General features: G+C 48.0%; 1 protein-coding gene across 3 annotated transcripts in view; it reads left to right on the forward strand.

Moving 5' to 3' along the window:
• Positions 1-26342, forward strand: part of APBA2 (amyloid beta precursor protein binding family A member 2) — a 176563-nt gene that overhangs the window by 6002 nt on the left and 144219 nt on the right. For all 3 annotated transcript variants that reach the window (XM_074353929.1, XM_074353928.1, XM_074353930.1), the window contains exon 2: positions 21959-22064. The gene's annotated coding sequence lies outside the window, so the exon portion shown is untranslated. The remainder of the gene's footprint in view (positions 1-21958; positions 22065-26342) is intronic.

Genomic DNA, 26342 nt, shown 5'->3' on the forward strand with positions numbered 1-26342 from the left:
CGTCTTCCTTCCCATGCCTGGAGCTTTGCACTTCCTGCCACAGAATCAGCTACTCTCAGAGATGTTCAGCTCTGAAATGTTCAGGCATTTGGTGGGAACAGATTCTAATTAGTAAATAATCAGCGAGTAGGGGAACAACACTGGCATTTTGAATTTTCTGTTTGAGAAATACACACATATATACGTATCATTATATTTTTAAATATATGTGTATATATTTTATTTCTTCTTTGATTGGTTTTACATTCCTGGAATTGATTCTGCCGCATGGCAACTGTAAATATGAATTTCTCTGAACTGTTGTATACATCACTCATATTAATAAACAAATAGTGTCCCTCAGTTGGTCTGATTAGCAGTGGTCTCAGAAAAGTCCATTGTTTCAAAAATAGGTGACCTCTCTATTGAGTGGGTGCATGCATCTCAGGACGATGGATTTCTTGGGTCCCTTTGGCAGCAAGTGTACACAGGGTTCAAGTAAAACACTGTTGACGGTCCTCCGTCTTTTGGTGTCCTAACTGAGCCATGTGTGCTCACATCTGTCCATGTGGTCCAGAGCTAGTGACAGCTGTCACAGTCCGGGATGGTAGGGAGTCAGAAGCTCTAGAAAGCCACCGTCGATGCTCTGAGTGTGACTCAGCTCCCCCTGAGAGGGGCACACGGAGGTCTGCATTCCTTCCTCTCCAGCCCTCCAAGCAGCTGTGAAGCTGTGAGGATGCAGTGAGAGGAGACAGACGGTTGTGAGTGTTTTGTTACAGTGGAGCTCCGGGCCAGTGCCAGTCACCAGGCTTACAGGATGTGTGTGTGTGTTTCTTCCCAGACACCAGGTGCAACCTCAGGTCTCTAGCTGCTCCTGGCTGGTATCAGTGAAAACCAGTAGCTAAGTGATGGACAGTTGGTCCTGGCCACCGGTCCCAGTGCTGCCTGCCCGGCCCGACTGCTAGATCCTGAGTCCGCAGCACTGGGCTCAGCCTGACCCACGGCCCTAATGGACGTGTCTTTCTCTGTGAAGATTCTGCCTGTGGCCTTTCTTTGCCCGTTGTTGGGTGCCGGACAGGAGCGAGCCAGCATGCGGCAGGTTGGATGTGCAGTCTGCATTCTGGTTTTGGGGGGACATCCCTGTGATGTTTCCTAGGTTGGGAACTCTGAGTGCAGAAGCCCCTCCAGACCAAGGACTCTGGCTTGTGCCTCTCCTTTGGGCTTTAAACAGATTGGGGCTTTCAAATGAATTGCATTTCATTAAGTAATGTTTTTCTTCTTTTTTGGAGGGGAGGAGGAAGTCATTTGGTTTATTTATTTATTGATGGCAGTACGGGGGACTGAACCAGGAACCCTGTGTGTGCTAAACATGTGCTCTGTAACTGACCTTTACCCTACCCCCAGTTTTCTTCTGGATCACAGGCTGGTCTGTGTTTAATCAGCAGTGGGACTTGGTGGGACTCCAGCTGCTATGACACAACCAGAGGCAGACGCCCCCCTGACTTGCATCGACGTCATGGGGGAGCTGCCTTGGACGTGGCAGTGTTCTCCCCACTCCTTGTTTTGGGAATCCCTGCCTCACCTCTCTGTAGGGGTTGTTCCTTTTACCCATCACCTGAGATGACTTGTCTAAGGATGGAAACAAAGGGGTGTCTGGCACTTAAATGGCACCCCCCTCCCCACCCCCATCATTCACCACCAGCCCTCTGATCCACAGGGCCTCTGCAGCGCTAGCCCTGGGTGCTCTCCATTTTAGGTACCCCCTAGCCCCTTTGCTGGGAACCCCATTCATCCATCTATCCATCCATCCACCCACCCATCCATCCACCCACCCATCCACCCATCCACCCACCCATCCATCCACCCACCCATCCACCCATCCACCCATCCACCCACCCATCCACCCATCCACCCATCCACCCACCCATCCATCCACCCATCCAACAGGTATTTCCTGAGTGCCTGCTCTGTTCCATGTTTCCTGATCCCTGTCAGGGGCTGGGTGGAGTCCGGGGAGGAGTAGAAGGGGCTACTGGTGAATGTGGAAGGGCCTCAGCGCCCAAGTCTGGCTCTGGCTCCAGCTCCCAGAGCAGCACAAGCTGGAAGGTGTGAGCCCCGGGAGTGGGTTGGGTGGCTCACAGACTCCATCCTGGAAGAGTGGGAGGGTTTGCCCGTCCAGAGCTCAGGAGGGAACAGCCCTCCAGGCAGAAGGGCCAGCTTGGAGTGGGGCCCCCGCTAGTGGGGTGAAGGCCGAGTATTTGGCAGCAAAAGCATGTTTTGTGCAAGTCAGAGCAGGAGCTGGTGGGTCCTGACTGTCAAGGGCCAGAGCTGCCCCTGGAGGCCTGGGGGGCCGTCAGGCTGTGGTGAGGTGATGGCACACACACTCTGCCCAGTGACATCTAACTATGTTTTGGGCACTGTTTCCACCACCCAGGTCCGTGCCCGATTGGACCCCGGGAGGGGCTGTGAAGGATGAGTTGGGGGAGTGCGATGTGAGCTGTCTGGGGACAGGGCAGAGACATAGGGAGCGTATCCAGGGGGGGCACGTCGAGGGGCGCCAGGGGGCTCTAGGAGGGATGAGGGAAGACACAGGTTGAGGGGTGACGGGAGGGACCAAGGACCCCGTACCGGCGGAGAGGGGATGGAGCCCCAGCCGAATGTATGGGACGAGGCGCAGCCAGCTAGCTCCCCCACCGCCTTCTGTGGGCGGAGGCGGCTGTTGCCAAGTCCCGGCCTTGCGAGCGCGGATGTTTAATTTTACCCTTTAGAGATTTACAGGCTTTCTAAATTAAATTGCCACTGTTCTTCTACACGAACGACAAAATCCATGACAAACCATAAATCACATTATTAATTTGCTCCTGTTGAGTTAACCTACGGGGCTCCGCTGACTTCCTGCGGAGGACGGAGGATGGAGGACAGCCTGGGAACGGGGAGGTCTCCGGACACAGGTCGCGGTGGCCGGGCCACCTCAGCCAGGCTGTAGCCGCCGCCCTGCCCACCAGGTGGCCATCCTGGTCCCATTGCAGGGGCTCCTGGTAGCTTTCTGGCCTCTGGAGGGAGGGGGACCGACTCCAGCATCCTCCATGCAGTGGGCAGAGGGCAGAGGGCACGGGGGAAGGGGAGGGGAAGTTGATGCTCCTGGTCAGGTGCTGGGCTCCCGAGGCCTCTGCAGGCTGGTGAGCCCTGAGGAGGCATGAGGAGGGTCCTCTCAGGGGACCCTAGGCACCCGCTTCCCGTTTCAGGCTCTGATGGGCTGTTCATCCTCTGGGTAATGATGGGTCAGAAAACCTGTTTTCCAACCGCTCTTCTTTTTCCAGATGCTGTCAGCCTGTTCTTCGGTCAGGCACCAGTGGGGGTGGGTACCATTCCCTCCAGGAGGCCCACAGCCTGTCCCCTATGGGGACCCTGCTGGGACACTGGCCAAGGCTTTCTTCACTGCCTACGCCCATGCACCGTAGCTGGAAACTGCCTGCTAATTTTGGGGATAATCAGAAGTCACAATTTATTGGGAGAAAGCTGCATTTGATGGGTGGGAGGGGCGACTCTCTGTGTGTTGGCAGTTCTTCCACAGGGGCCACATGGCTGCACCAGGCGGGGAAGTGGGAGGAGTGGGTCTGGGGCTCGCGCTCCTGATGGTTTTCAGCAAACACCTAGTATTATGCCGCAGTTCTTGTGGACTGGTGTCCTAAAGCTGGGTCTCCTTTACAGTGATACTGAGAAGTCAGACCCTAGTGTGTTAAACACTGGATATTTCACAGCAGAAAGCCAGCAGTCACATCGCTGGTGTGGCTGCCCCTGCAGGCTCACGCGTGGTACCACCCACAGCCTGGACTGGGGACGGGCCATCACCCTGCAGACTGAGCTGAGCCGACCAACACAGAAGATTCCGTAAAATCCACGTCTGTTCATAGAAATACAAATAGCATTTAATGTGCCTATTTAATGATCTCTTCCTTGAAGTCAGATTAGCTCTGGTTTGAAGGAAGTAAATGGAGACCTAACACAGTGATTTGGGCTGATTTTTGTCTCACTTATCCAAGTTCCCGACAGGAGTCCTTGTGGGAACTATCTGAGCTGACGGAGGCCTGGAGGCCATTGTGGGTGAGCCTTGTCCAGAATTCACAGCAACTCATCCCTTGCGCACATCTGGACCTCAAGTCTCAGGCCCTGACACTCGCCTTTCCGCATGTGTGTGTTTAGTGAAAGGTGTTCTAAGAAATCGCTCATATTAAAATCGCGCACTTTGCAAGAAAAAGGTGAACAACTGAGTAGGAAAGAGGCTAAAGACATTTCACCAGAAAAAGGTACAGTAGCCGTATGGAAAGGTCCTCGAGTCCATGAGTCATCAGGGAAATGCAAAAGGAATCGTGAACATGTTAGCCAGGGCTCTCCGTGTGTGTGTGTGTGTGTGTGTGTGTGTGTGTGTGTATGTGTGTATTATATATATTTGGGGATTTATTATGAGGAATTGGCCCAGACGATTGTGGAGGCTGAGAAGTCCCATGATCTGCCTCCTGCAAGCTGAGGACCCAAATGGAATTCAATCTGAGTCTGCAGGTTGGAGACCCAGGGGGGCCAGTTGTACGAATCCCAGTCCAAGGGCAGACGTGAGGTAAGTTGTCCCAGCTCAACAGTGAGGCTGGGAAAAAGAGGTGAATTCCTTCTTCCTCCCTCTTATGTTCACATGGCCCTCAGGAGGTTGGATGAGACCAGCTCGGTACCTGCTTTACCGAGTCCACTGATGCAAATGCCCGTCTCACATGAGAACACCCCCACAGACACACCCAGGAACAGTGTGGAGTCTGGGCTCCCCGTGGTCAGTCAAGTGGGCACATAAAATTAACCATCACGATCTGATACTATTCTAAAATTGAAAAGAACAGAAAATAGGTGTTGGAGATGGTGCGGAGCCACAGGAACGCTCATATTTTAAAAAAAAATTTAGTTTGCAGTGATTCATGACTAGTATATACAATTGATTTTCTTGGGGAGGAGGTAATTAGGTTTTATTAAATTAAATTAATTAATTACATTTTAAAAAAAATGGAGATACTGGGAATTGAACCCTCCCCCACCCAAGGGATCATTCACAGTTGATGGAGTAGAAGTTCCCCTAACTGTTTCGGGAAGCTGTTTTGCAGGACCCACTAAAGTTAAAAATGCACGTCCTCGGTGACCAGCAGTCCCCCTCTGGATGGAACATACATACAGCCACTGTAGTGGGCCTCATGGAGGCCCCTAACGACACCAGGTCCCAGTCCCTGGATCTGTGAATGTTACCTTAAATGGTAAAGTTTTGCAGACATGGGTAAGGACATCGAGATGAGAAGATTATCCTGGATTACCTGGTGGGTCCTACGTGTCATCACAAATGTTCTTCTAAGAGAGAGGCAGTGGGAGAGTGGACACAGTCGGGAAGACAGTGTGACCGCAGAGGCAGAGATTGGAGCAATGTGGCCACAAGCCAAGGACAGCCGACAGCCACCAGCAACCAGAAGAGGAGATTCTCCCCTAGAGCCTCTGGAGGGAGGATGGCCCTGCAGACACCTTGATTTCAGCCACGGACCCTGCTTTCAGACTTCTAGTCTCCTCAACTGTGAGTTGTTTAAAGCCACGCAGTTTGTGGTGGTTTGTGACAGGGACCACAGGAAACGAATGTGGCCATCAGGGCACACGCCCTGGAGTGTCCCTATCAGCGTGGTCATCACAGCGGAGCTGTAGACGGCCCGGATGCCTACCAGTAGCAGACGGGTTTCACGTGCCGAGGTTTACCACGCGTGGATCGGAGGAGGCATGGGGAGGGCCCAGGGCTTCTGGGCTGATGATGTCCCATCTCCTGATCTGGGTGTGGTTTGCAGGGGCGAGTTCCAGTTTACCATATGGAACTTCTCCGTACATATATTCGGTGTCAATAAAAAGTGAAAGAAAAAAAAAAGGCAGCACATCATCTTGGGATTTTCAAGGCGCCCTTTCAATGTGACTGACTCATGGCTTATTTTCCTGCTTGAACAACAGTGTCAGAATCAAGATGACGTTTTGTTTAATGTGAGATAATGACATTTTGCCTTTCCCACAAGTGCTTATTAATATTTAGATACAAACTGTATTTTCTAAATGAAACCAGAGTGCATAAACCCAAGTCGGATGCTGAGATCTCTACGCATGTTAATTTGAATACAGATGCGTTCTCTAGATGAGCTGAGTTTTCCTTCCTGCCCGTAGAAGGAGCCGGGCCCTTAAAGAGAACCAGACACAAATGGCCTGAGCACTTGAGGGTCACACACTATGTGGTTTCACTCGAGTGGGAAACCAAAGAGCTTTATGAAGAGGGCACAGAGGGGAATGGTGTATAGAAGCAACTCCTTTGAATCAGCCTGGAAATTTGGGGGGAGGTCCTCGGTGCCACCTTGCCCATCACGCCAAGATCCTAGAGGTCCCTGCTGTCTGCGTCCATGCTCTCCTGGGCTCACCTTCACCCCTTCTGTGCGGAAACACTTGTCTGCCAGCTGTCCCCACAGTGACCACCTTGACTTCACCAACCACACCGTTTGCTCCAGGAAGTTCCTCCGTGGCCATGAATTCAAAGACATCCACCTTCGTGGAGGCTGTTTCTCGGAGCAGCCCGTGGGAGGCTTTTGTAGCCTTGTTCCTGCTGGTGTTCTTGGGGCGTCTGCGTACTGGGCGCCGTGTGTGGCTCACCTGTGTGAACTCCCAGCCAGGTGCTGCAGTGGCCGTGGACTCTGGGCTGGGGTCCTGTACGTCGTCACAGCATCTGAGCTCGCCCCCCAGGTGGTCCAGGCACCCGCGCCCTCTGAAATAGACTAGACACCCAGCCCAGCCTGCTCCAATGGTCTCTCCCACGGTCGTCCACTGAGACGTGAGTGAGGCGATGGTGGGGTGCACAGCCTCGGAGGTACTGTTTGTGCTTCTGGCTCCACTCAGTGGACTCAGCCCTCTCCTGGTGCTGGAGTAGCATGGCTGCTTTATCGCTGTGGCCTGAGGATCAGAACAGGGGTCCGAGGGCTGTGTCCATACAGGCGAGGCTGGGGTCTGGGGTGGGGGTGTATCGGCGCTGTCCTCACCCTCCAGGGCCCATCAGGATCCAGCCTGGTGCAGCCAGCCCTGCAGCTCTGGTCAGCCTCCCCCAGGGCCTCACGGCCGGTATTTGTGCTGTGGGGAGCATCTCTGCTTGTGGTGGGGGGTCTCAGTCTTTCACCGCAGTTGGGATTTTAGGAGTAGACATATCTATGTGGTGGTGGGGTTCAAAGTCTCAAAACCCGGATTCTCTGAGCAGCCTTGGGTGTGACAGCTTTTTAAAAAATCAAAGCTTGGGGGAGAGTTGAATGACGCAGAGTGCAGCCCCTTCTCACCTCCCTGTCCTGTCCACACGCGCATCTGTGTCCCCGGGACTAGACAGAGCTTCCTGTGTCCCCTGCTTTCCCGCAGGGCTGCTGAGCTCTGTACTGAGCGACAGGACCTCCCCGTGGCGCTGTATGAAATGTGTCTCCCCCACCCTCTCTGATGCGGCATTGTTTTCTCTCATGTACTTGTCATCGTGTGGCATCCTGCTCTGAGTTTATCAGTTGTTCTTTCTCTCTCTGTCCCACTTTGCAGAGAGCTTCCTGAGGGCAAGAGTCCGGGTCCTGGGGCTGCTGCAATGTGGGGAGAGCCAGTGGGTGGAGGAGGGGGTGGGCCCAAGCCAGGAGCAGCTTTTGCCCTGGGTGATTCACTTCAGGGCTGGACTTCCACCAGAGGCACGCCCTGGGGACCTGGGACAGCTCAGGAATAAGGATTTCTGAGTATGCAAAGCATCTCACTGGGCTGCATGCATGCAGGAAACTGTGGAGAAGACTGGACCCTCAAGGAGCTTTTGATGTGTGTCTGTGTGTTGGAGGGGATGTCAGTTATCAGTGGAGATAAGAAGAAAGGGCCAAATGAGGTGCCTGCAGGGGCATTTCGGGCCTGAGCGAGGCCATCACTGCTGGTGGCAGCTGAGAGAAATCAGAGGGCATGACTCCACACTCCACTGTGGGCTGTACCTGGGAACTGACCTTCCAAAGAGCGCTGCGTGGAACGTGGAAACAGGAACTTGACTGGGGGCAAACCTGACAAGCCCTGCCCCGGCCAGCACATCCAATGAAACATCAGTTTTTCATCAGAATCTGAGAAGTTTTTTTTTGTTGTTGTTGTGTTTTGGGGGTTTTTGTTTTAGTTTTTGTTTTTGTTTTTTGCTGTTGTTGTTTCCTTTGGTAGGAGGGAGGTAATTAGGTTTACTTACTTGTTTTTCATGAAAATACTGGTGATTGAACCCAGGACCTCGTGCGTGCTAAGCAGGCACTCTACCACTTGAGCTACACCCTCTCCCACCAGAACCTGAGAATCTATCACAGCCAGAGGGGCTTAGGAAGTCAGGATGTCTCACTGTGATGTGGTGTCCCGGATGGGACCCTAGAACAGGTAAAGGACACTGGGTAAAAAGCTAAGGAAACATCAGTAGAGCGTGGCCTTAGTTAACATTAACACATTAACTTCATGAACTGTAACAATCGTATGGCGTTAATGTAAGATAATTACAGGTGAGACCGGGGTATTGTACGGGAGCCCTGTGCTATCCACACAATTTTTCTGTAGGTCTAAAACTGTTTTAAAAACTAAAGTTTAAAGTGGAGTAGGGTACGGCTCAGTGGTAGAGCGTGTGCTTAGCATGCACGAGGTCCTGGGTCCAATCCCCAGTACCTCCACTGGAAAAATAATAATTAAAAAAAATCTAATTACCTCCTCCCCCCCAAAATCCTAAAGTCTATTGAGAAAGATTGAAGGGCAGTTTGAGATTCATCACCTGGGCGTTCCTGGTGGTGGGTCCTGGGCCCTGAACCTTGTGATCCCCCCTCATCCAGCTTCAGACCCTTGGCTTCTTTTTCTTTTTTTAAATTGAAGTGTAGTCAGTTTACACTGTTGTATCAATTACTGGTGTACAGCATAATGTTTCAGTGATACATGTACATACATATATTCCTCTTCATATTCTTTTTCATCATAGGTTACTGTAAGATATTGAATATAGTTCCCTGTGCTGTAAAGTAGGGCCTTGTTGTTTATCTATTTTATATATAATAGTGTGTATCTGCAAATCTCAAACTCCCAATTTATCCTTCCCTACCCCCTTCCCCTGCCCAGTAACCATAAGTTTGTTTACTATGTCTGTGAGACAGTTTCTGTTTTGTATGTAAGTTCATTAGTGTCTTTCTTTTCCTTTTCTTTTTTTTTTAGATTCCACATATGAGTGATATCGTATGGTGTATGTCTTTCTCCATCTGTCTTACTTCACTTAGTATGATGATCTCCAGATCCATCCATGTTGCTGCAAATGGCATTATTTCATTCTTTTTTATGGCTGAGTAGTATTCCATTGTATCAGTGTACCACAGCTTCTTTATCCACTCATCCGTTGATGGACATTGAGGTTGCTTCCGTGTCTTGGCTATTGTAAATAGTGCTGCTGTGAACATTGGCAGACCCTTGGCTTTTGTCGTCCCTCCTCCTTTACTGTCCACACGGAAACAGGGGAAAAGTTCAGTTCAGGATTTAGCATAGTCTCTTTTAAATGGCCCCGGAGCTTGAAAGGAACCAGTTTCTCAGATGCAGTCCATGCAGGTGCTGGGAAACATCCCCAGGTGAGATGAGCCTCCCTCCCCCACCCAGTAACCTTGCAGGCACGCTGGTCATGTTTCCTCTGCTTCCTTCTTATGTGTTGAGGTCCTGAGATGCTGCCCTCTGCTGATCAGCCCCGGGTCACTTCTGTTAGTCACCAGCGGCCATTTTTGAGGGATGACATTGGTCACAGTAGGTATTGTGGACCAAAGCTTCATGTGTGTGAGGTTGACAGTTCAGCCTGGAGGCAGGAGGGAGCCGAGGGTCTGTGTGGGTGGGGCTGGCACCAAGTAGATGCTTGGGAACAGCTGCCTGGCTGGGATATGGGAAAACAGGCCCAGCTGGCTTAGCTGAAACCCTGGTGTGGGGTGGTTCCATCTTCTTAAACTTCCAAAAATACTGGAGGAGACCCAGGATGCAGTGAAAGGAGTGAGCCCCACAGGGGAGAGAGAAGCCCAGTCAGGACCCTGCTGCCCTGTAAATGGGCATAGTCAGTAAGAATGGAGAGTTGGAAGGGCCTGCCTGGACCCAGCAGGCTCCCCAAATCCCCCCTGCCCCCCACCTCTTCCAGTTCCCCCCCAGTAGCCGTGATTATACCGGATTTGCAAGGTGACATGAGTCACAGATGAGATGATACCTGTACAAGGTCCCGTGGGATGGGGCTCCTCGGAGGCCCTGGGTGTGTGTGGGAGGGGGGCTGGGGCCTCCTGGGAGGATGGGAGACCCTCACTGCTGGGACCCTGGGCCAGTCATGGCCCCTCACGTGTCCCGGAGCCAGCTAGAGGGGACGATTCCCGAGAATCTTACAACTCATCTGGATTTCATGACAAAATCAGGTTGAATCCTATGAAAATGCTCTTTTTGTTAAGTCAGAAGTGGTCAAATATCAGCAATTTTATGTGACTCAACTCTGTAGTTCAGTATTAAAGCAATTTTTGGCAAGAGAGAACACTTTAAACAACGTTAGTTATTACAAGCCTACAAGTTCATCCTATGAGAAAGTAGAGATAAGCAAACAGGAGACAGAAACCCTTGCCCGTTCCTGCCAGGGGGCCCTTGTTTGCACGATTGCTCCCTGTGCGCTTCTGCACGTGCACGGCTGCCTCACGCTCCTCCCTGGCTGTGCCTGGGGCGTTTTTCTTGCTCAGAAACTATAGGACTTTGTGCATCGTTCGTGGACCCAGGTCCCTGGCTTGGACATGGGCTTGTTTAGAATATTTCTCTGCTCTGAGCGATGCTGTGATAAATACCCTTGTAGCTCCGTGGTTCATTCTGTACATTTCCAGATGTGGAATTGCTGGGCCAAGTGTGAAGGCTTCTGTCTGACCTTCAGAAAGGCTCCACTGCCCACTGACAGTGTGAGGGGGAGGGGCTTCCTTCCTCCCCTCCCTCGCGCTTTCCTGTTCCCTTCTTCCTCCCCTGGTCTCTCTCCCCACATCCTTCCTCCCTTCTCTCTTGCTCTCTTGTACTCTTGCATGAGCATCCCCTCCCTCTCCCTCCGTCCCTCCCCTCTCTGGTCCTCCTTGTCCCCTCCCCCTCCCTCTTCTTCATTTGAGGATGCACCACTGAGCAGTGGTCCAGCTGCCCTTCCGATGCCTCACATCACACAGGCTCCCTAGGGCCCATTGTCCAGGGTTTGCTCGTGGTGTTTTGAGAGGAAATCAGGAAGCTGCAGGGGAGCCTGGGGAGAGGTTCTAGGCTTCCCCGCGACACACGGCCAGTCTGGTCCAAGTGGGGCTGAGATGCGGTAACATTCTTCCAGAGGGACATTCCTTTCCTGATTGTACCCCACCCTAGGCTGGGGGGAGCGCGGGGGGGGGCAGATCGACCACACCCTCTGCACCCGCGCCACCTCTAGCAGAGCCTCGACAGCAGGGGGCTGGCTGCGGTGGTAGTGCTCACTCCCGCGCTGAGCAGACACACGTGGCATCCCCACTGGCTTCTGAGCCCGGGCTGAGTGCAGACGAAGCAAATGGGGCTGGGAGCCAGTTCCTGCCCTCAAAGGGCAGCAGGGACAGACCTAGTTCATGGCTACCCCTATCCAGGGCTTTAACAAGTTATAAAAGGAAAGAGCTTGTATTCATCCTGAAGGCTGCGTGGTCACAGGCCATCCAAAGGATGTGTCTCCATTCCCAGATGGGCTGGGAGCTTCTCAGACGGATGTGTTTCTCCCAGAGCTCTCCATAAGGATGGGAGTCCCCACTGTGTTTGCTGTGGTAACTGCTGTGGTCACAGTCAGTCCCACAAGAGCCTGGGAGGTCCTGCAAATGTCACCTCTTGTGCAAGAATGTCAATAAATTTTTATCTGAGGTTGATAATATATCAAGAAGCAGAAATGTAAAAGCATTATTTAGAGAGGTGGAAATAGCCACCAGCAGAGTTAAAATCAGAAATAATCACAAATTTATGGTTACCAGGGGAAAAAAGGGGTGGGAAGGGATAGAATAGGAGTTTGAGATTTGTAGATACTACTTTATATAAAATAGATAAACAAGTTTATACTGTATAGCACAGGGAATTATATTCAATGTCTTGTAGTCACCTATAATGAAAAACAATATGAAAAGGAATATATGTATGTATATGTATGACTGAAATGTGATGCTGTACACCAGAAATTGATGCAACATTGTAAACTGACTACATCAACTAAAAAAGAAAAAAAATAAATAATCAAAAGGTTGTGAGGAGGGTAATAGTTCTGTGCTAGAGCTCGTGCTTAGCATGCACAAGGTCCTGGGTTCAATCCCCAGTGCCTCCATTATAAAATAATATAACAAACAAATAAATAAACCTAATTACCCCCCCAAATTTTTTAAAAAGCAGAATAATCAAAAGGCTTGGCGGTGACATGGGGAAGTCTGGATCAGGAAATGTGGCTTTTCATTATGAGCCCTTCTAGTATTTGATTATTCAGTCTCAATGAAAGAAGCATCTCACTTCTTTAGGGCTTTGCAACAGCTAATGACTCTCCAGTCACCTGATAAGGTGGGGTCAGAGGTGTCTGTCCTTAGGTGAACAGGGCAGTGGTGACAGCCACAGCACAAGGTGTCCAACAGCACCAGGCAGGACATAAGACATTCTCGGATGATTAGTGGGATGACAGTACCTGGTACAGTCATTCCTGCTCAAACCTGCACGGTGGGCAGTAAATTAAAGTGCTGCCTGGGGACATGGGACTTGCATCTTAACAGCATCCTTCACTGTCTGTTGTGAACGGCATGGGGATTGGGGCATTTCCATGGAGACGGCTGATGAAGGGGCTTTCAATCCTGGGCACCTGCTTAAATCCTCTACAGGCACCCACCCCCTGACCCCCAGCAATCACTGATCTTTTTCCTGTCTCCAAAGCTGTGCCTTTTCCAGAATGCCATATGATTGGAATCCTACATTATGTATCCTTTTCAGATTGGCTTCTTTCACTTAATATGTGTGTAAGTTTCCTCCATGTCTTTGCATGTCTTGAGAGCTCATTTCATTTTAGTGCTGTATACTATTCTATCATCAGGGTGGACCTCAGTTTGTTGATGCATTCACCCACTGAAGGATGTCTTGTTTGCTTTCAAGTTTAGCAGTTGTGAATAAAACTGCTGTAGACACCCATGTGTAGGTTTTTGTGTGGATAACTGCCAAACTGTCTTCACAGGCGGCTGCACCATTTTGCATTCCCACCAGCTGTGTTCCTGTGGCTCCACATCCTCGTCAGCCTTTGGTGATGTCACTGTTTTGGATTTGGACCATCTATTAGATGTGCAGAAGGATCTCACTGCTGTTGTAATTTGCATTGCCTAAGGACATGTGATGTGAAGTACCTTTTCACATGCTTATTGCTATTTCCTTTGGTGAGGTGTCGTCACATTTTTAGCTCATTTTGGAACTGGGATTTTTTTTTCTTGTTGTTGCATTTTAAGTGTTCTTTGTATATTTTGTGTAGCAAGTCCTTTATCAGATGTGTCTTTCGCAAATATTTTCTACCAGCTTGTCTTCTTATTCTCTTTTAAAAGTGTCTTTCATTGAGCAGAAACCTTTTATTTTTTAAATATCATTTTTTAAAATTGCATTCTTTTTTATTAAGTATAGTCAGTTTACAGTGTTGTATCAATTTCTGGTGCACAGCAGCACAATGTTTCAGTCATACATGTACATACATATGTTTGTTTTCATATTCTTTTTCTTTTTTGTTTATTTGGGGGGAGGTAAGTAGATTTATTTACTTATTATTATTTTTTTACTTAATAGAGTTACTGGAGATTGAACCCATGACCTTGTACCTGATAAGCATGCACTCTACCACTAAGCTATATCCTTCCTTCCCCTTCATATTCTTTTTCATTATAAACCTTTCATTTTGATGAAGTCCAGCTTAATTCTTAACTCTTTCTTTCATAGATCGTGCCTTTGGTGTCGTAGCTAAGAAAGTCATTGCCAAACACACACGGTCATCTAGATTTTCTCCCATGTTGTCTTCTAGGAGTTTTATGGCTTTGTGTTTTGACATTCAGGTCTGTGATCCATTAATTTTCATGAACGATATGATGTCTGGGTCTGGATTTGTGCTTTGTTTTTTTTTTTTTTGCATGTGGATATCCATTGGTTTCATTTGTTGAAAGGACTATCTTTTCTCCATTGTATTGTCTTTGTTCCTTTGCCAAAGATCAGTTGATTAGTATTATGTGGGCCAGTTTCTGGGCTCTCTGTTCTAGTCCTTCGATCTGTCTGTTCTTTTGAGGTACTTTGCATTCTATTGAATGGGCTTGATAGAAAATTATTAAAAAATTCCAATATTTAGAGTTTCAAGGCTCCTAAGTGTTGATTTTGAGGGAATGTCCCAATTTTCACGTATGTGATTCTTTTCCAGAAAGGAGGGTGACTAAATGAATAGCGTGCATTTTCTGGTTTCTCAAAAGGAAGCACTGATTCATTGTGTTAAAGAAAAAAGAACCATAAGAAGATGTGATTTTAATTTTGACTTCATATTAAGGCCTTCTGAAACAGAAAGTTCTCAGTGCCTGGCTTCTGCATCTTTGACTTGGGAGCTTTGGTGCACGGAGGGCTGATCTGGGGAGAAGTCCGGGAGCCGGATGGTTTGGGTTCTGTTGGCTGACTTCCCACCCTGTCCAGGGAGTCTGGATCCTAGAGGACAGCAGCGAGTAGGTTGTGTCAGGAAGGATGAACATAGCCACCTGCACTGGACCATTTTGCACCCCTGAACAAATAAGATAGCACGTTGCTGGCATGTGGTGCTCACACGGGACCATGTGGCGGCGGCTTGCCTACCAGCCTGCTTGGCAGAGATAAGATGCTCAGACCTAGGGCCGCTATGCAGGGTCAGGGAGGAAGTTGAATTCAGTGCACATCCCCCATCTCATTGATGGTTTTGGGGCTCATGAGAGTCACTGTTCTGAATGGAGCTGTGTGTGGATTCTTTCTCTTTTTTCAGTGTCATAGAGCTTTTCAAATCAAAATACATCTTGCTGAAGCCATTCAGAGATGTTTTCATATTAAGAAAAAAAAAAGAAAAGTAGCTGCTGCGATGATCCCCAGGCCACCCCACGCCAGGGCTTTGTGGGCCGTCCACTCCACTGTCCTGAGCCCACCTGGATATGGTTCTGCATCTCATCAGAAAGGGAGCCGTAGGCCGTGCAGATTGGAGATTCACATTAGCTTTTATGATGGAATTAGATGGGATTAGATGCTTCCTTGATATTGCTGCTTCAAGTATAATAATTCGAGAATGCATATTTGCTGCTAGCTGCTGCAGGCGGACATCACTGGAGGAATTTAGATTAGTGGGAAGTTGGAATATATTGTTTTAAAAGACATTTCAAGAGCATCCTTGGAAATCCTCTATAGCTATGAAGTGATTTCCTCTGCCCCTTTTTTTTCTTTTGCTTTTTTTGGTGGGGGGAGGTAATTTGATTGATTGATCGATTGATTTTAAATGGAGGCACTGGGAATTGAACCCAGGACCTTGTGCGTGCTAAGCACATGCTCTACCATTGAGCTCTACCCACCACCCAGTTCCCTCTTTTCAATCTTACTTATATAGCTGTATCTGTTTGAAGTTTTCATTGCATGCCTGTTCCCTCTAATAGTGTATCTGCCTAAGCTGTCTTGAATTCCATGAAACAGGCTTGATATTAAATTATTTTAAGTATTTTTAATTGCCATTTGGAAGACCTGGAGTGTTTCCGGCATTCGTATTTGGGCCATGGGGATGCCACTTTGCATCCTTTTGTCACATGTTGGAGACAGGCTGTTTCAAGGAAGGGCTGGAGAACTATTTCTTGAGAATATACAATGGATTAGGAAGCGTGGATTATTCAAAGATTTATCCTTTATGCTTTGAAATCTGAAATGGAGGTGCTGTGGCCTCAGGGACTTGGCGATTTGGAGCCAGGGAGGGGGCTGGTCGGGCTCTCGTCTTCATTCAGAACCCACATCCCGCCTAGATAGCCCAGCATCGTGTAGGTGAAGATTCAAAACAAGCCTGAGTTCCAGCTGCTGGCGACCTGCTGGGGCAGGTGTGGGGTGAGGAGGCTGGATGGCTGATGGGTGGGGTGCTCCAGCCCTGGCCCCCTCTGGAGGCTGTTCCTTTTTACCCTGCAGATCCCCTGGGGATGGGGGGGCAGCTTCATTTCATCATTTCATCCAGACACCTTCATAGAGTGATGGGCTGCAGGGATGTCAGAGGACGAGCCCATGGCCCTAGTGTCTCCTTATGTTTATCCTTTATTCTCTGGGCCTTTTACTTGAAGATACCTTGAGTATCTTGTGTATGTATTTACTTTTAAGATCCATATTAATGGTGGGGGGAAGGGATAGCTCAGTAGTAGAGCGAGGGCTTAACATGCCCTAGGTCCTGGGTTCAATCACCAGTACCTCCATTTAAAAATAAATAAGTAAATAAACCTAATTACCCCCCATAAACCTAATTATCCCTCCCTAAAATCCATATCAAGCATTTTGTAAGGGAAACGTTTCAAAGACACATGATGTCCATCCATTTATCCGTTCATCCCTCATTCAGCGCATCCTTGTGGAACCCCTGCTGTATCGCAAGCACCGTGGTGGGCAAGCCAAGGGCTTATTTTGTGTTCCAGGTCTTAACACATCAGCCTTCTCTGGAGCAGGGACCGCTGAGTTTTATCATGTACAAAGCGGATGCCTCTGCACCACAGTTTGCTGTGTTAGAAGCAAGGACTGAAGGCGAGACCTTCCAGACAGACGGAGTGGGCGGAGCTAAGCCTGCCCAGTAGCCGAGTTTAAAGCACGCAGGTCTGCCCCTCCCAGGACAGTAGCCCTGCTGTTGATGTGGGACCCCGAGGTCTGCACCTCTGTCAGCTGTTGGGTCTCTGCGGTGGCCCGAGGGGTGGGCAGGGCGGCAGGGTGATGTGCCCGGCGTGTGCGGGGCGCCAGGTGCGGTGATGGTGATGGACTGACAGCAGCATAGAGGATAGGCAGCCTTCTCCTTGGGGGGCTTCCAGGCTTCAGACTTGCAGGAGTTATTAGAATTTTAGAAAAAGATTCTCCTAGTGAGAGCATCACAATCACTTAGCCTCTTTCAGTGTGTTTTGAGCCTTTCAAGCGGTACCGGCCGGTCCTCCTCCATGGTGCTGAGGCTGAGGTGAGTGAGTGCGCATGCGCACCAGCTCCGGCCAGGCTGCAGGATGCTGGGGTCCACGCAGACCTCTCCAGGATGTGGGGGGCTTATGCACCGGGGTCCTGCATCTGGATAATTATGCCTGCAGCGTGGTCTTCCTTCCTCCGTAGGGAAGTCCTCAAAGAGAGACTGGAGAACAAATTTATGATGTTTTAAAAAATGTCTTAGGTTTCCATTGTGTCTAGCCTGAGAATTACTCACAGGTCCTGTAACAGTGTGATAGTGCTTCCCGAGGCTGAGAAACCCCTTTCTTATTGCACTTTCGGCCAGCGGTGCCCGGCGTGTCAGGGCTGAGGGAGGGTAGAAGCTGGCAGGTGAGGGCCTCATCCCTGCTGTTCTGTGGTTTCAGACCCCCGAGTGAAAGCTGCTCACGTCCAAGCATGTGCTATATGAGAATTTAAATTTTATTAGACAACTTTGGGAAAGAAGCAGGCTTTAAAAGAAGAGACAAAAACGCTGCTTGTGGCATTTTTCGTCTTTGGAGGGTTTGAAGTTGCAGGAGAAGATTTCAGCGAGGTTGGGGTTTGGGGCTATTTCGGAGAGTCCCCTCTTCCTTCCGAGGACCCCCCGGCCTGCTTTGATGTTCTTTCCGAAGTTTGGAAGGGTGGCTATTTTCACAAGCTGCTTCAGTTCCCCAGTTGGGTGCTCCGGAAGGGTCCTGCTCCTTCTCCGCCCCACCCTCTCAGCACCCCTCCACTTAGAAAGTCCCCACCTCCCCTCAGAGAGGGCTCAGGAACCTGATCCTACCCTGACCCAATGGCCCTTTGTGGGCACTGCTCCAGGTGAGAGCATCCTCTTGCGCCTGAGCTGGGGTCTGTCGCAGCTACTGTTCCTCCTGCACGTCCCCGCCTGCCTGCTGCCCCACCCTCCCCAGGTGTGTGCGTGCCTGTGCATGTGCACACACACACATCATGCACATCATGCATACACCACACACACCACACGCATCATACACACATGCATACACCACACCGTATGCATCATGCACACATACACACCACACACATCATGCATACACCACACACACCATGTACATCATGCACACACTATACGCACATACACAACATGCAGATACCATGCACCACACCACACACTATACACACACAAACCATGTGTGCACGCACACCACAGGACACATACTCCACACCACATGCACACACCACACACTCCACATGAAACATCACACGCTCCCACACACACACGTATGTTAGCTAACTTGCCGTTTTCACTCAATCATAGGCTTTTATTCCTTCTGTCAGTTCATATGGGCCGTCCTCTTTAAAAAAGAAGAAGTCTCAGAGTATTTCAGCACGTGGACTCCGCCATAATTTATTTAACCATTCTCCTATTTACGGGCACTTAGGTTGCTTCCAGCTTTTCAAAAGATTGCTGCAGTAAAAATCCTTAGACACACACCATCTCTTGTATATGTGAGTACTCCTGGAAATGGAGTTACTGGGTAAAAGAGTATGCATATTTAAATTTTTGATAGAGAAGGCTGAATTGCTTTTCTGAAAGGCTTCCCTGGGACTCCTTCTAAAGAAATTAAAAAAAATTTTTTTGAGAAAACCAGCAAAAAAAATGTAATTCACCGCCAAATGCTAAATAGAGAGTGCTACCCCCTCAGGCCATGAACTGTGAAATGCCACAGCCTGGGAGGGGCCGAGCACCCGGCAAAGATTGACGTGGTTTCTAATTTTCTTGTGCTCTCTTCCCCCATCCCCCTCATCAAAAGAAGCAGTCGTAGGGAAAGATGAACAACCAAACTCCTGAGAATTTACTGATGTTCCTCAATTTGGAGACGGGGAGACTGTGATGAAGGGGTTTGGGAAGGATGCCCCTGGAGCCTGGTGGCTCTCATCAAAGTCAGGAGAAATCCGTCCTCCACCAGGGTTGCTGCTCAGTGCCGTTCACACTGCATTCTGGGAGAATCCCTTTGCTCCATCTTCCAGTTTACCTCAACAATATCCATTCTTACATTCAGCCTCCTGAATATCAGCCACCATATTTTTTAATGAGCCAGCATAATTATTTCAGCAGTTTTAGGGTTACAGAGAAGTGGAGCAGAAAGTTCCCATGTAGCCTCTAAGCCCTCCCTCCTCTGGTTTTCCCTGTTATTATCATTTCAAGTTAACATGGTATATTAGTTACCACTGACAAGCCAATATTAATACAATTGTTATTATTATTATTAACTAAATTGGAGTCAGGTGCACTCTTTGTGTTGTACATGCTCTGGGTTTTGACAAAAGCATCATGACTCCAACTGCCCTCCTTTTGTTTTCCCTAGATCGTTAATTATGTCTTTGTCTTGTTAACCTCTTCCAGTTTTAAGACTCCCCTTTGGTAACAGATTTTGGAGTTTTGCTTCCCATGGTTTGGGAAAGGGCCAGGGTGTTGGCTCCCCTCTGGGGACTGGTGCTCCCGTGGTGTCCTGGTCCCCTATCCCAGCCCCAAATTCTGACCCACTCAGATCTCAGCACTTTGTCACTCTGAGTATGTGAATGAGGAGGGAGGTGGGTGGGGACAGGAGGCATTTTCAGTATGAGAACCTGCCTCCTTTTCTGTTGGAAGAGGAATTAGCCTGTGTTGCAGATGGGAGCTGGGTGGCCAGCTTCCACCCAGGGCCTGCAGCTCCCTTGGCCATGCCTGGGACTTGGAGGTGTTCATATGTGAGCTGGGCCTGGTGGGGCTGGTGGTGGAGGGGAGCTGCCATTGGATGTCCCCAGACCCGGTGGACATGGCCCTTCTGCCTGCCCAGCAAGTGGCCTGGGATGCCATCCAATGCTCCGCCCCTTGGAGTCCCTTCCCAGTCTTTGCCATTCCTTCCGTTTATCCTCCCTTTTCTCTAAGGCTGTGTTTCAGGCTCATGCCCTCAGCTTGCTGGCCACAGAGGCCTTTTCAGTCTCTGGAGAGCTGTGCCTCTTAGAGGCCAGGTGCCAGAGGGAGCAGGAGAGGGAATGGTTGTGAAAACTGCAGAAACAAGACGGGCTGGGAAGTGGGTGGTTACCACCAGAGTTCAGGGAAGCCTCTCCCAGTTGGGCTTTGAAGGGTGAATAGGAGTTTATCAGTAAGATTCTAGAGGAGTGAAGAAGGGAATGGCTCAAACACTGGCTTGGAAGGTGTGAGACTTTGACAGCATGGGGTCTTGGGGGTGTGACAGGGGTGCGGCTGTAGTGATAGGCAGAGCCTAGGCTTGGGAGCTCATGGGTCAGATTTGGTGACTGAGTGGTACACACAGCACCATGTCTCCAGGGCCCCTTTAGAGTCCCTGGCTGTAGGTGGGGCAGGCACAGGTGTGATCTGGCCTGGGTGTCATCTGCATGGACAGGGACACCCTCACCGATCAGTATTTGAGCAGGCTTATGGTGGGTGGAGGCGGTCCGTGGTGGGACTTAGGAGACCTCCAGCTTGGTGGCCTGTGCGGTGGGCAGCAGCTGTCACGTTAGAGCTCAGGGACTCTCCTAAGTCATGGGGATCAGAGCCCTCGTTGGACAGGCAGGGAGGCCAGGGTGCCGGCACTGGACACCCGTGGGGGGGGCCTGAGCACCGTATCTCAGTGCCCCCATCATCCTTTGAGGGAGGCAGAGTGAGTTGTAGGGGGATCTGCAGCCTTCCCTGGCTGTACAGGGCAGAGCTGTGTCTGAGCCTCAGTCTGCAGCCCGGCTCCATGCAAAGGTCAGGCCGCCACTCATACCAGGGTGACCCTGGTCTGTGTGCTGTGTGCTGGCACTCTGGCCCAGGTGGAGAATGCTGTCACCCGCACACGGGGTGGCTTGTCCTGGGCACCGGCATGTGCACACGGTCATCCTTTCTTTGAAAAGACTTTGTTTCATATATTCTGTAGAATTCCCACCTCTACCCCCCGCCCCCGTACACACAATTTTAAGATAAATAACCTAGTTGACAGTAAGCTCTGTACCTTGTGTAGCATTTTGCTTTTTTGGAAAAACAAGTTGGGAACAGAACCTTGTGGAGTGTGGTTTGTTTCCTGTCATAGCAAATGGGAACTTGAACTTATTTTTTTTAAAAAAGTTGAAGTGTAGTTGATTTGCAGTGTTTTGTTAGTTTCTGATGTACAGCCAAGTGATTCAGTTACATACATATATATTTTTTCTTTTCCAGCTTCTTTTTCATTATAGGCTATTACAAGATATTGAATATAGTTTCCCGTGCTATACAGTAGGACCTTGTTGTTTATTTACTTTATATGTAGTAGTTAGTATCTGCTAATTCCAAACTCCCAGTTTATCCCTCCCCACCCCTCTTCCCTCTTTGGACACCATAAGGAAACCTGAACTATTAATGCCACGGGGTTTCCTGCATTTTCCTCCAAAAGGGTTAGAGAAATGCATTGCTCAGGAGACCGAGCCCGGCCGCGGTGGCCTGAAGTCCTTATTATCCGTGTTTCTGGCCTTCGGGAGCAGACAGGGCTGCCTTGAAAACTCGTGGACGGGACTCGTGATCGGCTTGTCCTTCTTCGATTTTCAGAATGCGAGGCGGCTCTGCAGAACTGGGAGTTCTGCTCCAAGAGTCCCGAGCTGCGGGGAGCTTTGATGAGTGTGTGATCCTTCACCCGCGTCGGAGAACGTCCTTCTGCTCCTAAAAGAGCAGCGCTTGTGTGCCCGGCCCGCTGACGCCCGCGCGTCTCTTTCGTTTCAGGCTCCAGAGGACCCGAGCGCTGCTGCATCTGGGGCGGGCGAGCCAGCGCCGAGGCCAGGACGGACCTGCGGATGGCCGAGGGTCCCTGGGCGCCGGCAGACTCCGGGTGAGTGGCCCCGCGGGTCCCCAGGGCGCCGGCCCGACGCGCGCGTGCGCACCAGCGCCTCCGCGCTCGCGCTGGACCAGGGCTGGGAGGACGGCCAGGTGCGCTGGTCTTTCTCCAGCAGACGCTCAAATGGCAGCGACAGGCAAGCTTTTCATTGCTTTCAGTTTTTACAAATTGACGGGGAGAAAGATGAGTTCCAGGCGTTCCCAGAGGACAGACAACGTGCATTTCCTGTGACCCGTCCATCCCCCCTTTCAAACCCACCTGGTCCTCTTCTGCCGCCCTGGGTGGCCCCAGTCTGAGTGGTGCTGTTGCCCCCTTCCCGTTAGGGTGCTGAAGGGTCGGGTTTTGATACTAGGGGAAGGCTGGCCTCATAGAATGACTTGGGAAGTATTCCTTCCTCTTCTCATTTCTGAAATAGGTCACAGAATTGATATCATTTATTCCTTAAACGTTTGGTAGAATTCAGCAGAGATACCATCTGGGCCTGTTGATTTCTTTGGGGAAGATTAATTATTGATTCACTTTTTAAAATGCATAAAGCTATCCCGTGTGTCTGTTTCTCTTTGTGTGAGTTTTGGTAGTACGTGTCTTTTAAGGAATTGGTCTGTTTCATACAGATGATCAAATCTGAGGCATAGAGTTCTGTGTAGTTTATCCTTATATCATCCCTTTTCATGGGATATTATCCTTTTTTATGGGATCAGTATTGATGACCCTATTTCTTTTCTGGTATTGCAAGTTTGTGTTTTTTTTTCTTGGTTAGCCTGGTCAGTAAAGCAGATTTGTGGTTCATTGATTTTTTTTTCTTTTCAATTTAGTTGATTTATGCTCTAATTTTTATAATATTTCTTTTACTTGTTTTAGGCTTCAGTTACTCTTTATTTTGTTTCTTAAGGTAGAAGCTTACCTTATTGATTTTATATCTTTTTCTTTTTTTGTATGTATATATTTTTATTGAAGTATAGTCAGTTTACAATGTTGTGTCAATTTCTGGTGTACGGCATAATGCTTCAGTCATACATGAATGTACATATATTTGTTTTTGTATTCTTTTTCACCGTAAGTTACTACAAGATACTGAGTATAGTTCCCTGTGCCATACAGTATAAACTTGTTTATTTTATATATACTAGTTAGTATCTGCAAATCTTGAACTCTCAGTTTAACCCTTCCCACTCCCTTCCTCCTCTGGTAACCATGAATTTCTTTTCTATGTTTGTAAGTCTGTTTCTGTTTTGTAAATAAGTTCACTTGTCTTTTTAGTTTAGATTCCACATATGAGTGATATCATATGGTATTTTTCTTTCTTTTTCTGGCTTACTTCACTTAGAATGCTGATCTCCAGGTCCATCCATGTTGCTGCAAATGGCGTTGTTTTATTAGTTTTTATGGCCGAATAGTATTCCACTGTGTAAATATACCACAGCTTCTTTATCCAGTCATCTGTCGATGGACATTTGGGTTGTTTCTTTCTTCTTTTATAATCTATACATTTAATGCTATATATTTCAGTCTAAGCGCTGCTTTTGTTACATGATAGAAATCTTGACAAGCAGTATTTTGGTTTTCATTTAGTTAAAAAAAACTTAAAGAATCCTTTCTTTTGCTATCTCCTTGCGGACCCATGTGTTATTTAGAATTATGTTGTTTAATTTCCAGATATTTGGGAATTCCACCTATCTTCCTTTATTGACTTATTTTTATTTTTTAGATTATGAGTTTTTTTTTTTAAACATTCTTTCTTATTGAAGTATCAGTTACAGTGTGTCAATTTCTGGTGTACAGCATCATGTTTCAGTCATACGTATACATACATATGTTTCTTTTCATATTCTTTTCCACTATATGTCACTACAAGATATTGACTATAATTCCCTGTACTGTTCAGTAAAAAGTCCCACCGTGGTTCCCTCTTTATGTTTCCAGTTGAAGAAGATCTTTTCTTCTAGGTTCCAGTCCTTTTTAATTGCTGGTTGTTTAGCAGTCGATTGTGGTTTTGTTGTGATTGGGAGAGGATCGTGGTCCTACTGCTTCACCATCTTGACTGGAAATCCCTTTATTGCTTTTTAGTTTAGTTCCATTCTGGTCTGAGAATATACTTTGAATTACTTCAGTTTTGTAGAAACTTGTTAAGGTGTGCTTTGTAGCCCCAAATATGTTCTGTTTTGGTGTTATGAACTGAATGTTTGCATCCCCTCCCTAAAATTCACATGTTGAAATCATACCACTCAAGATGATGCTGTTAGGAGGCGGGGCCATTGGGAGGTGATTGGGTCATGAGGGTGGAGCCCTCATGAATGGGATTAGTGGCCTTATGAAAGAAACCCCACAGAGCACCCTCGCCTCTCTGCTACGTGAGGACACAACGAGATGTCTGAGACCCAGGAGAGAGCCCTCATCTGACCACACTGGCACCCTGACCTTGGACTTCCAGCCTCCAGAACTGTGAAAAATACATTTGTGTTGTTTGTAAGCCACCTAGTCTATGGCATTTTGTTACAGCAACCCAAAAAGACTAAGACAGTTGATGACAGTTCATACAAGCTTGAGAAGAATGTGTATTTTGCTGTTGTTGGGTGGAGTATTGTATGAACATCAGTTAGATCCAGTTGACTGATAGAGCTGTTCAGATGACGCATCCTTGTTGATTTTCCGCCTGCTTGTTCTATCCGTTACTGACTGGGGATGTTGACGTCTCCAATTATAATAGTGAATCTGTCCATGTCTCTTTTCAGTTCCATCAATTTTGCCATGCATATTCTCATGCTTTGTTGTTGGATGCATAGCCAGTTAGGATTGTGACGTCTTGTTGGAGAATTGAATTGAATTGCATCTCATGCTGTAATGCCCCCTCTTTATCCCTGATAGCTTTCCTTGCTCTAAAGTTGGCTTTGTCTGAAATTAATATTGGTAGTCCAGTTTTCTTTTGATTGGAGTCAGTGTGGTAAGTCTTTCTCCATCCCTTTACTTTTAACCTATCAGAGTCTTTACATTTAAAATGAGTTTCTTGTAGACAGCATATAGCTGGGTCTTGTATTTTTATCCACTCTAACAAACTATCTTTTTTTGGGGGGGTGAATTAGGCTTATTTATTTATCTTAATGGAAGGACTGGGGATAGAACGCAGGACCTCGTGCATGCTAAGCATGCGCTCTGCCTCTGAGCTCTATCCTCCTCCCCCAAACCATCTTTTAATGGGTATATTTAGACCATCCACATTTAAAATGATTATTGATGTATTTAGACTGATATCAGGCTTTTCAATCACTGTCTTCTGTTCTTGCCAAAGGTTTATTTTTCTCCTTTCTCTGGTTTTCATTGACGATTTTATAGGAATTAATTATATTTCTCTTAGCTTGTCAAGTTCACTTCTTTGAAAATTTTTTAGTGTTTGCCTGAGAGTTTACAAGACACATTTTAAAGCAATCTAAGTCCACCTTCAAATGACACCATACTTCTTCCAATTTAGTGCAAATGCCTTAAAACAGAGTGTCCCCAGTTCCTCCTTCCCGTCCCTGGTGATACTGCCATGGTTCATTTCATTTACCTAGAAGTTAGAATCACCACAATACTTTGTTACTATTAAAGCTTTAAATAAGCAGTTATTTTTTAGATCAAATAAGAGTAAGAAGGGAAAGGGTATGGCTCAGTGGTAGAGTACATGCTTAGCAGTCATGAGGTCCTGGGTTCAATCCCTGGTCCCTCCATTAAAATAAGTAAATAAATGAATGAATGAATAACCTAATTACCTCCTGCCCCCCAAATTGAAAATAAATAAATAAATAACATCACACACTCTTCCTTTCTTTATATAGATTCAGGTTTCCAACCTGTATAACATTCCTTTTGCATGAAGAAAAATCTTTTAATGTTTGTTTCAGGGTATGTCTGCTGGAGACAGAGTCCTTCAGTATCTGTTTGGCTGAGAAAGGTTTTGTTTCTCCTTCACTTTTGAAAGATAATTTTGCTGGGTATAGAAATCTAGGTGAGTGGGCTTTTGTTTTTTCCTTTTACAGCTTTGAAGGTTTTCCTCTTCTCCCTTCCTGCTGGCCCACGAGAAGTCTGCTGTCATTCTTACCTTTGTTCCTTTATGGACAAAATGTTTCCCCATCTTCCTCTGGCTTTTTTATTGTTACTGATTTTCTCTTTGGTTTTCTGCAGTTTGAGTATGATATGCCTAAATATAGTTGATTTGTTTAAGTATTTATTCCACTTGGTGTTCTTTGAGGTTCCTGGATCTGTGCTTTGGTGTCTGTTAATTTTAGAAAAAATTTC

This window comes from Camelus bactrianus, chromosome 27 (genome assembly GCF_048773025.1).
Source record: "Camelus bactrianus isolate YW-2024 breed Bactrian camel chromosome 27, ASM4877302v1, whole genome shotgun sequence".
Lineage (NCBI taxonomy): Eukaryota > Metazoa > Chordata > Mammalia > Artiodactyla > Camelidae > Camelus > Camelus bactrianus.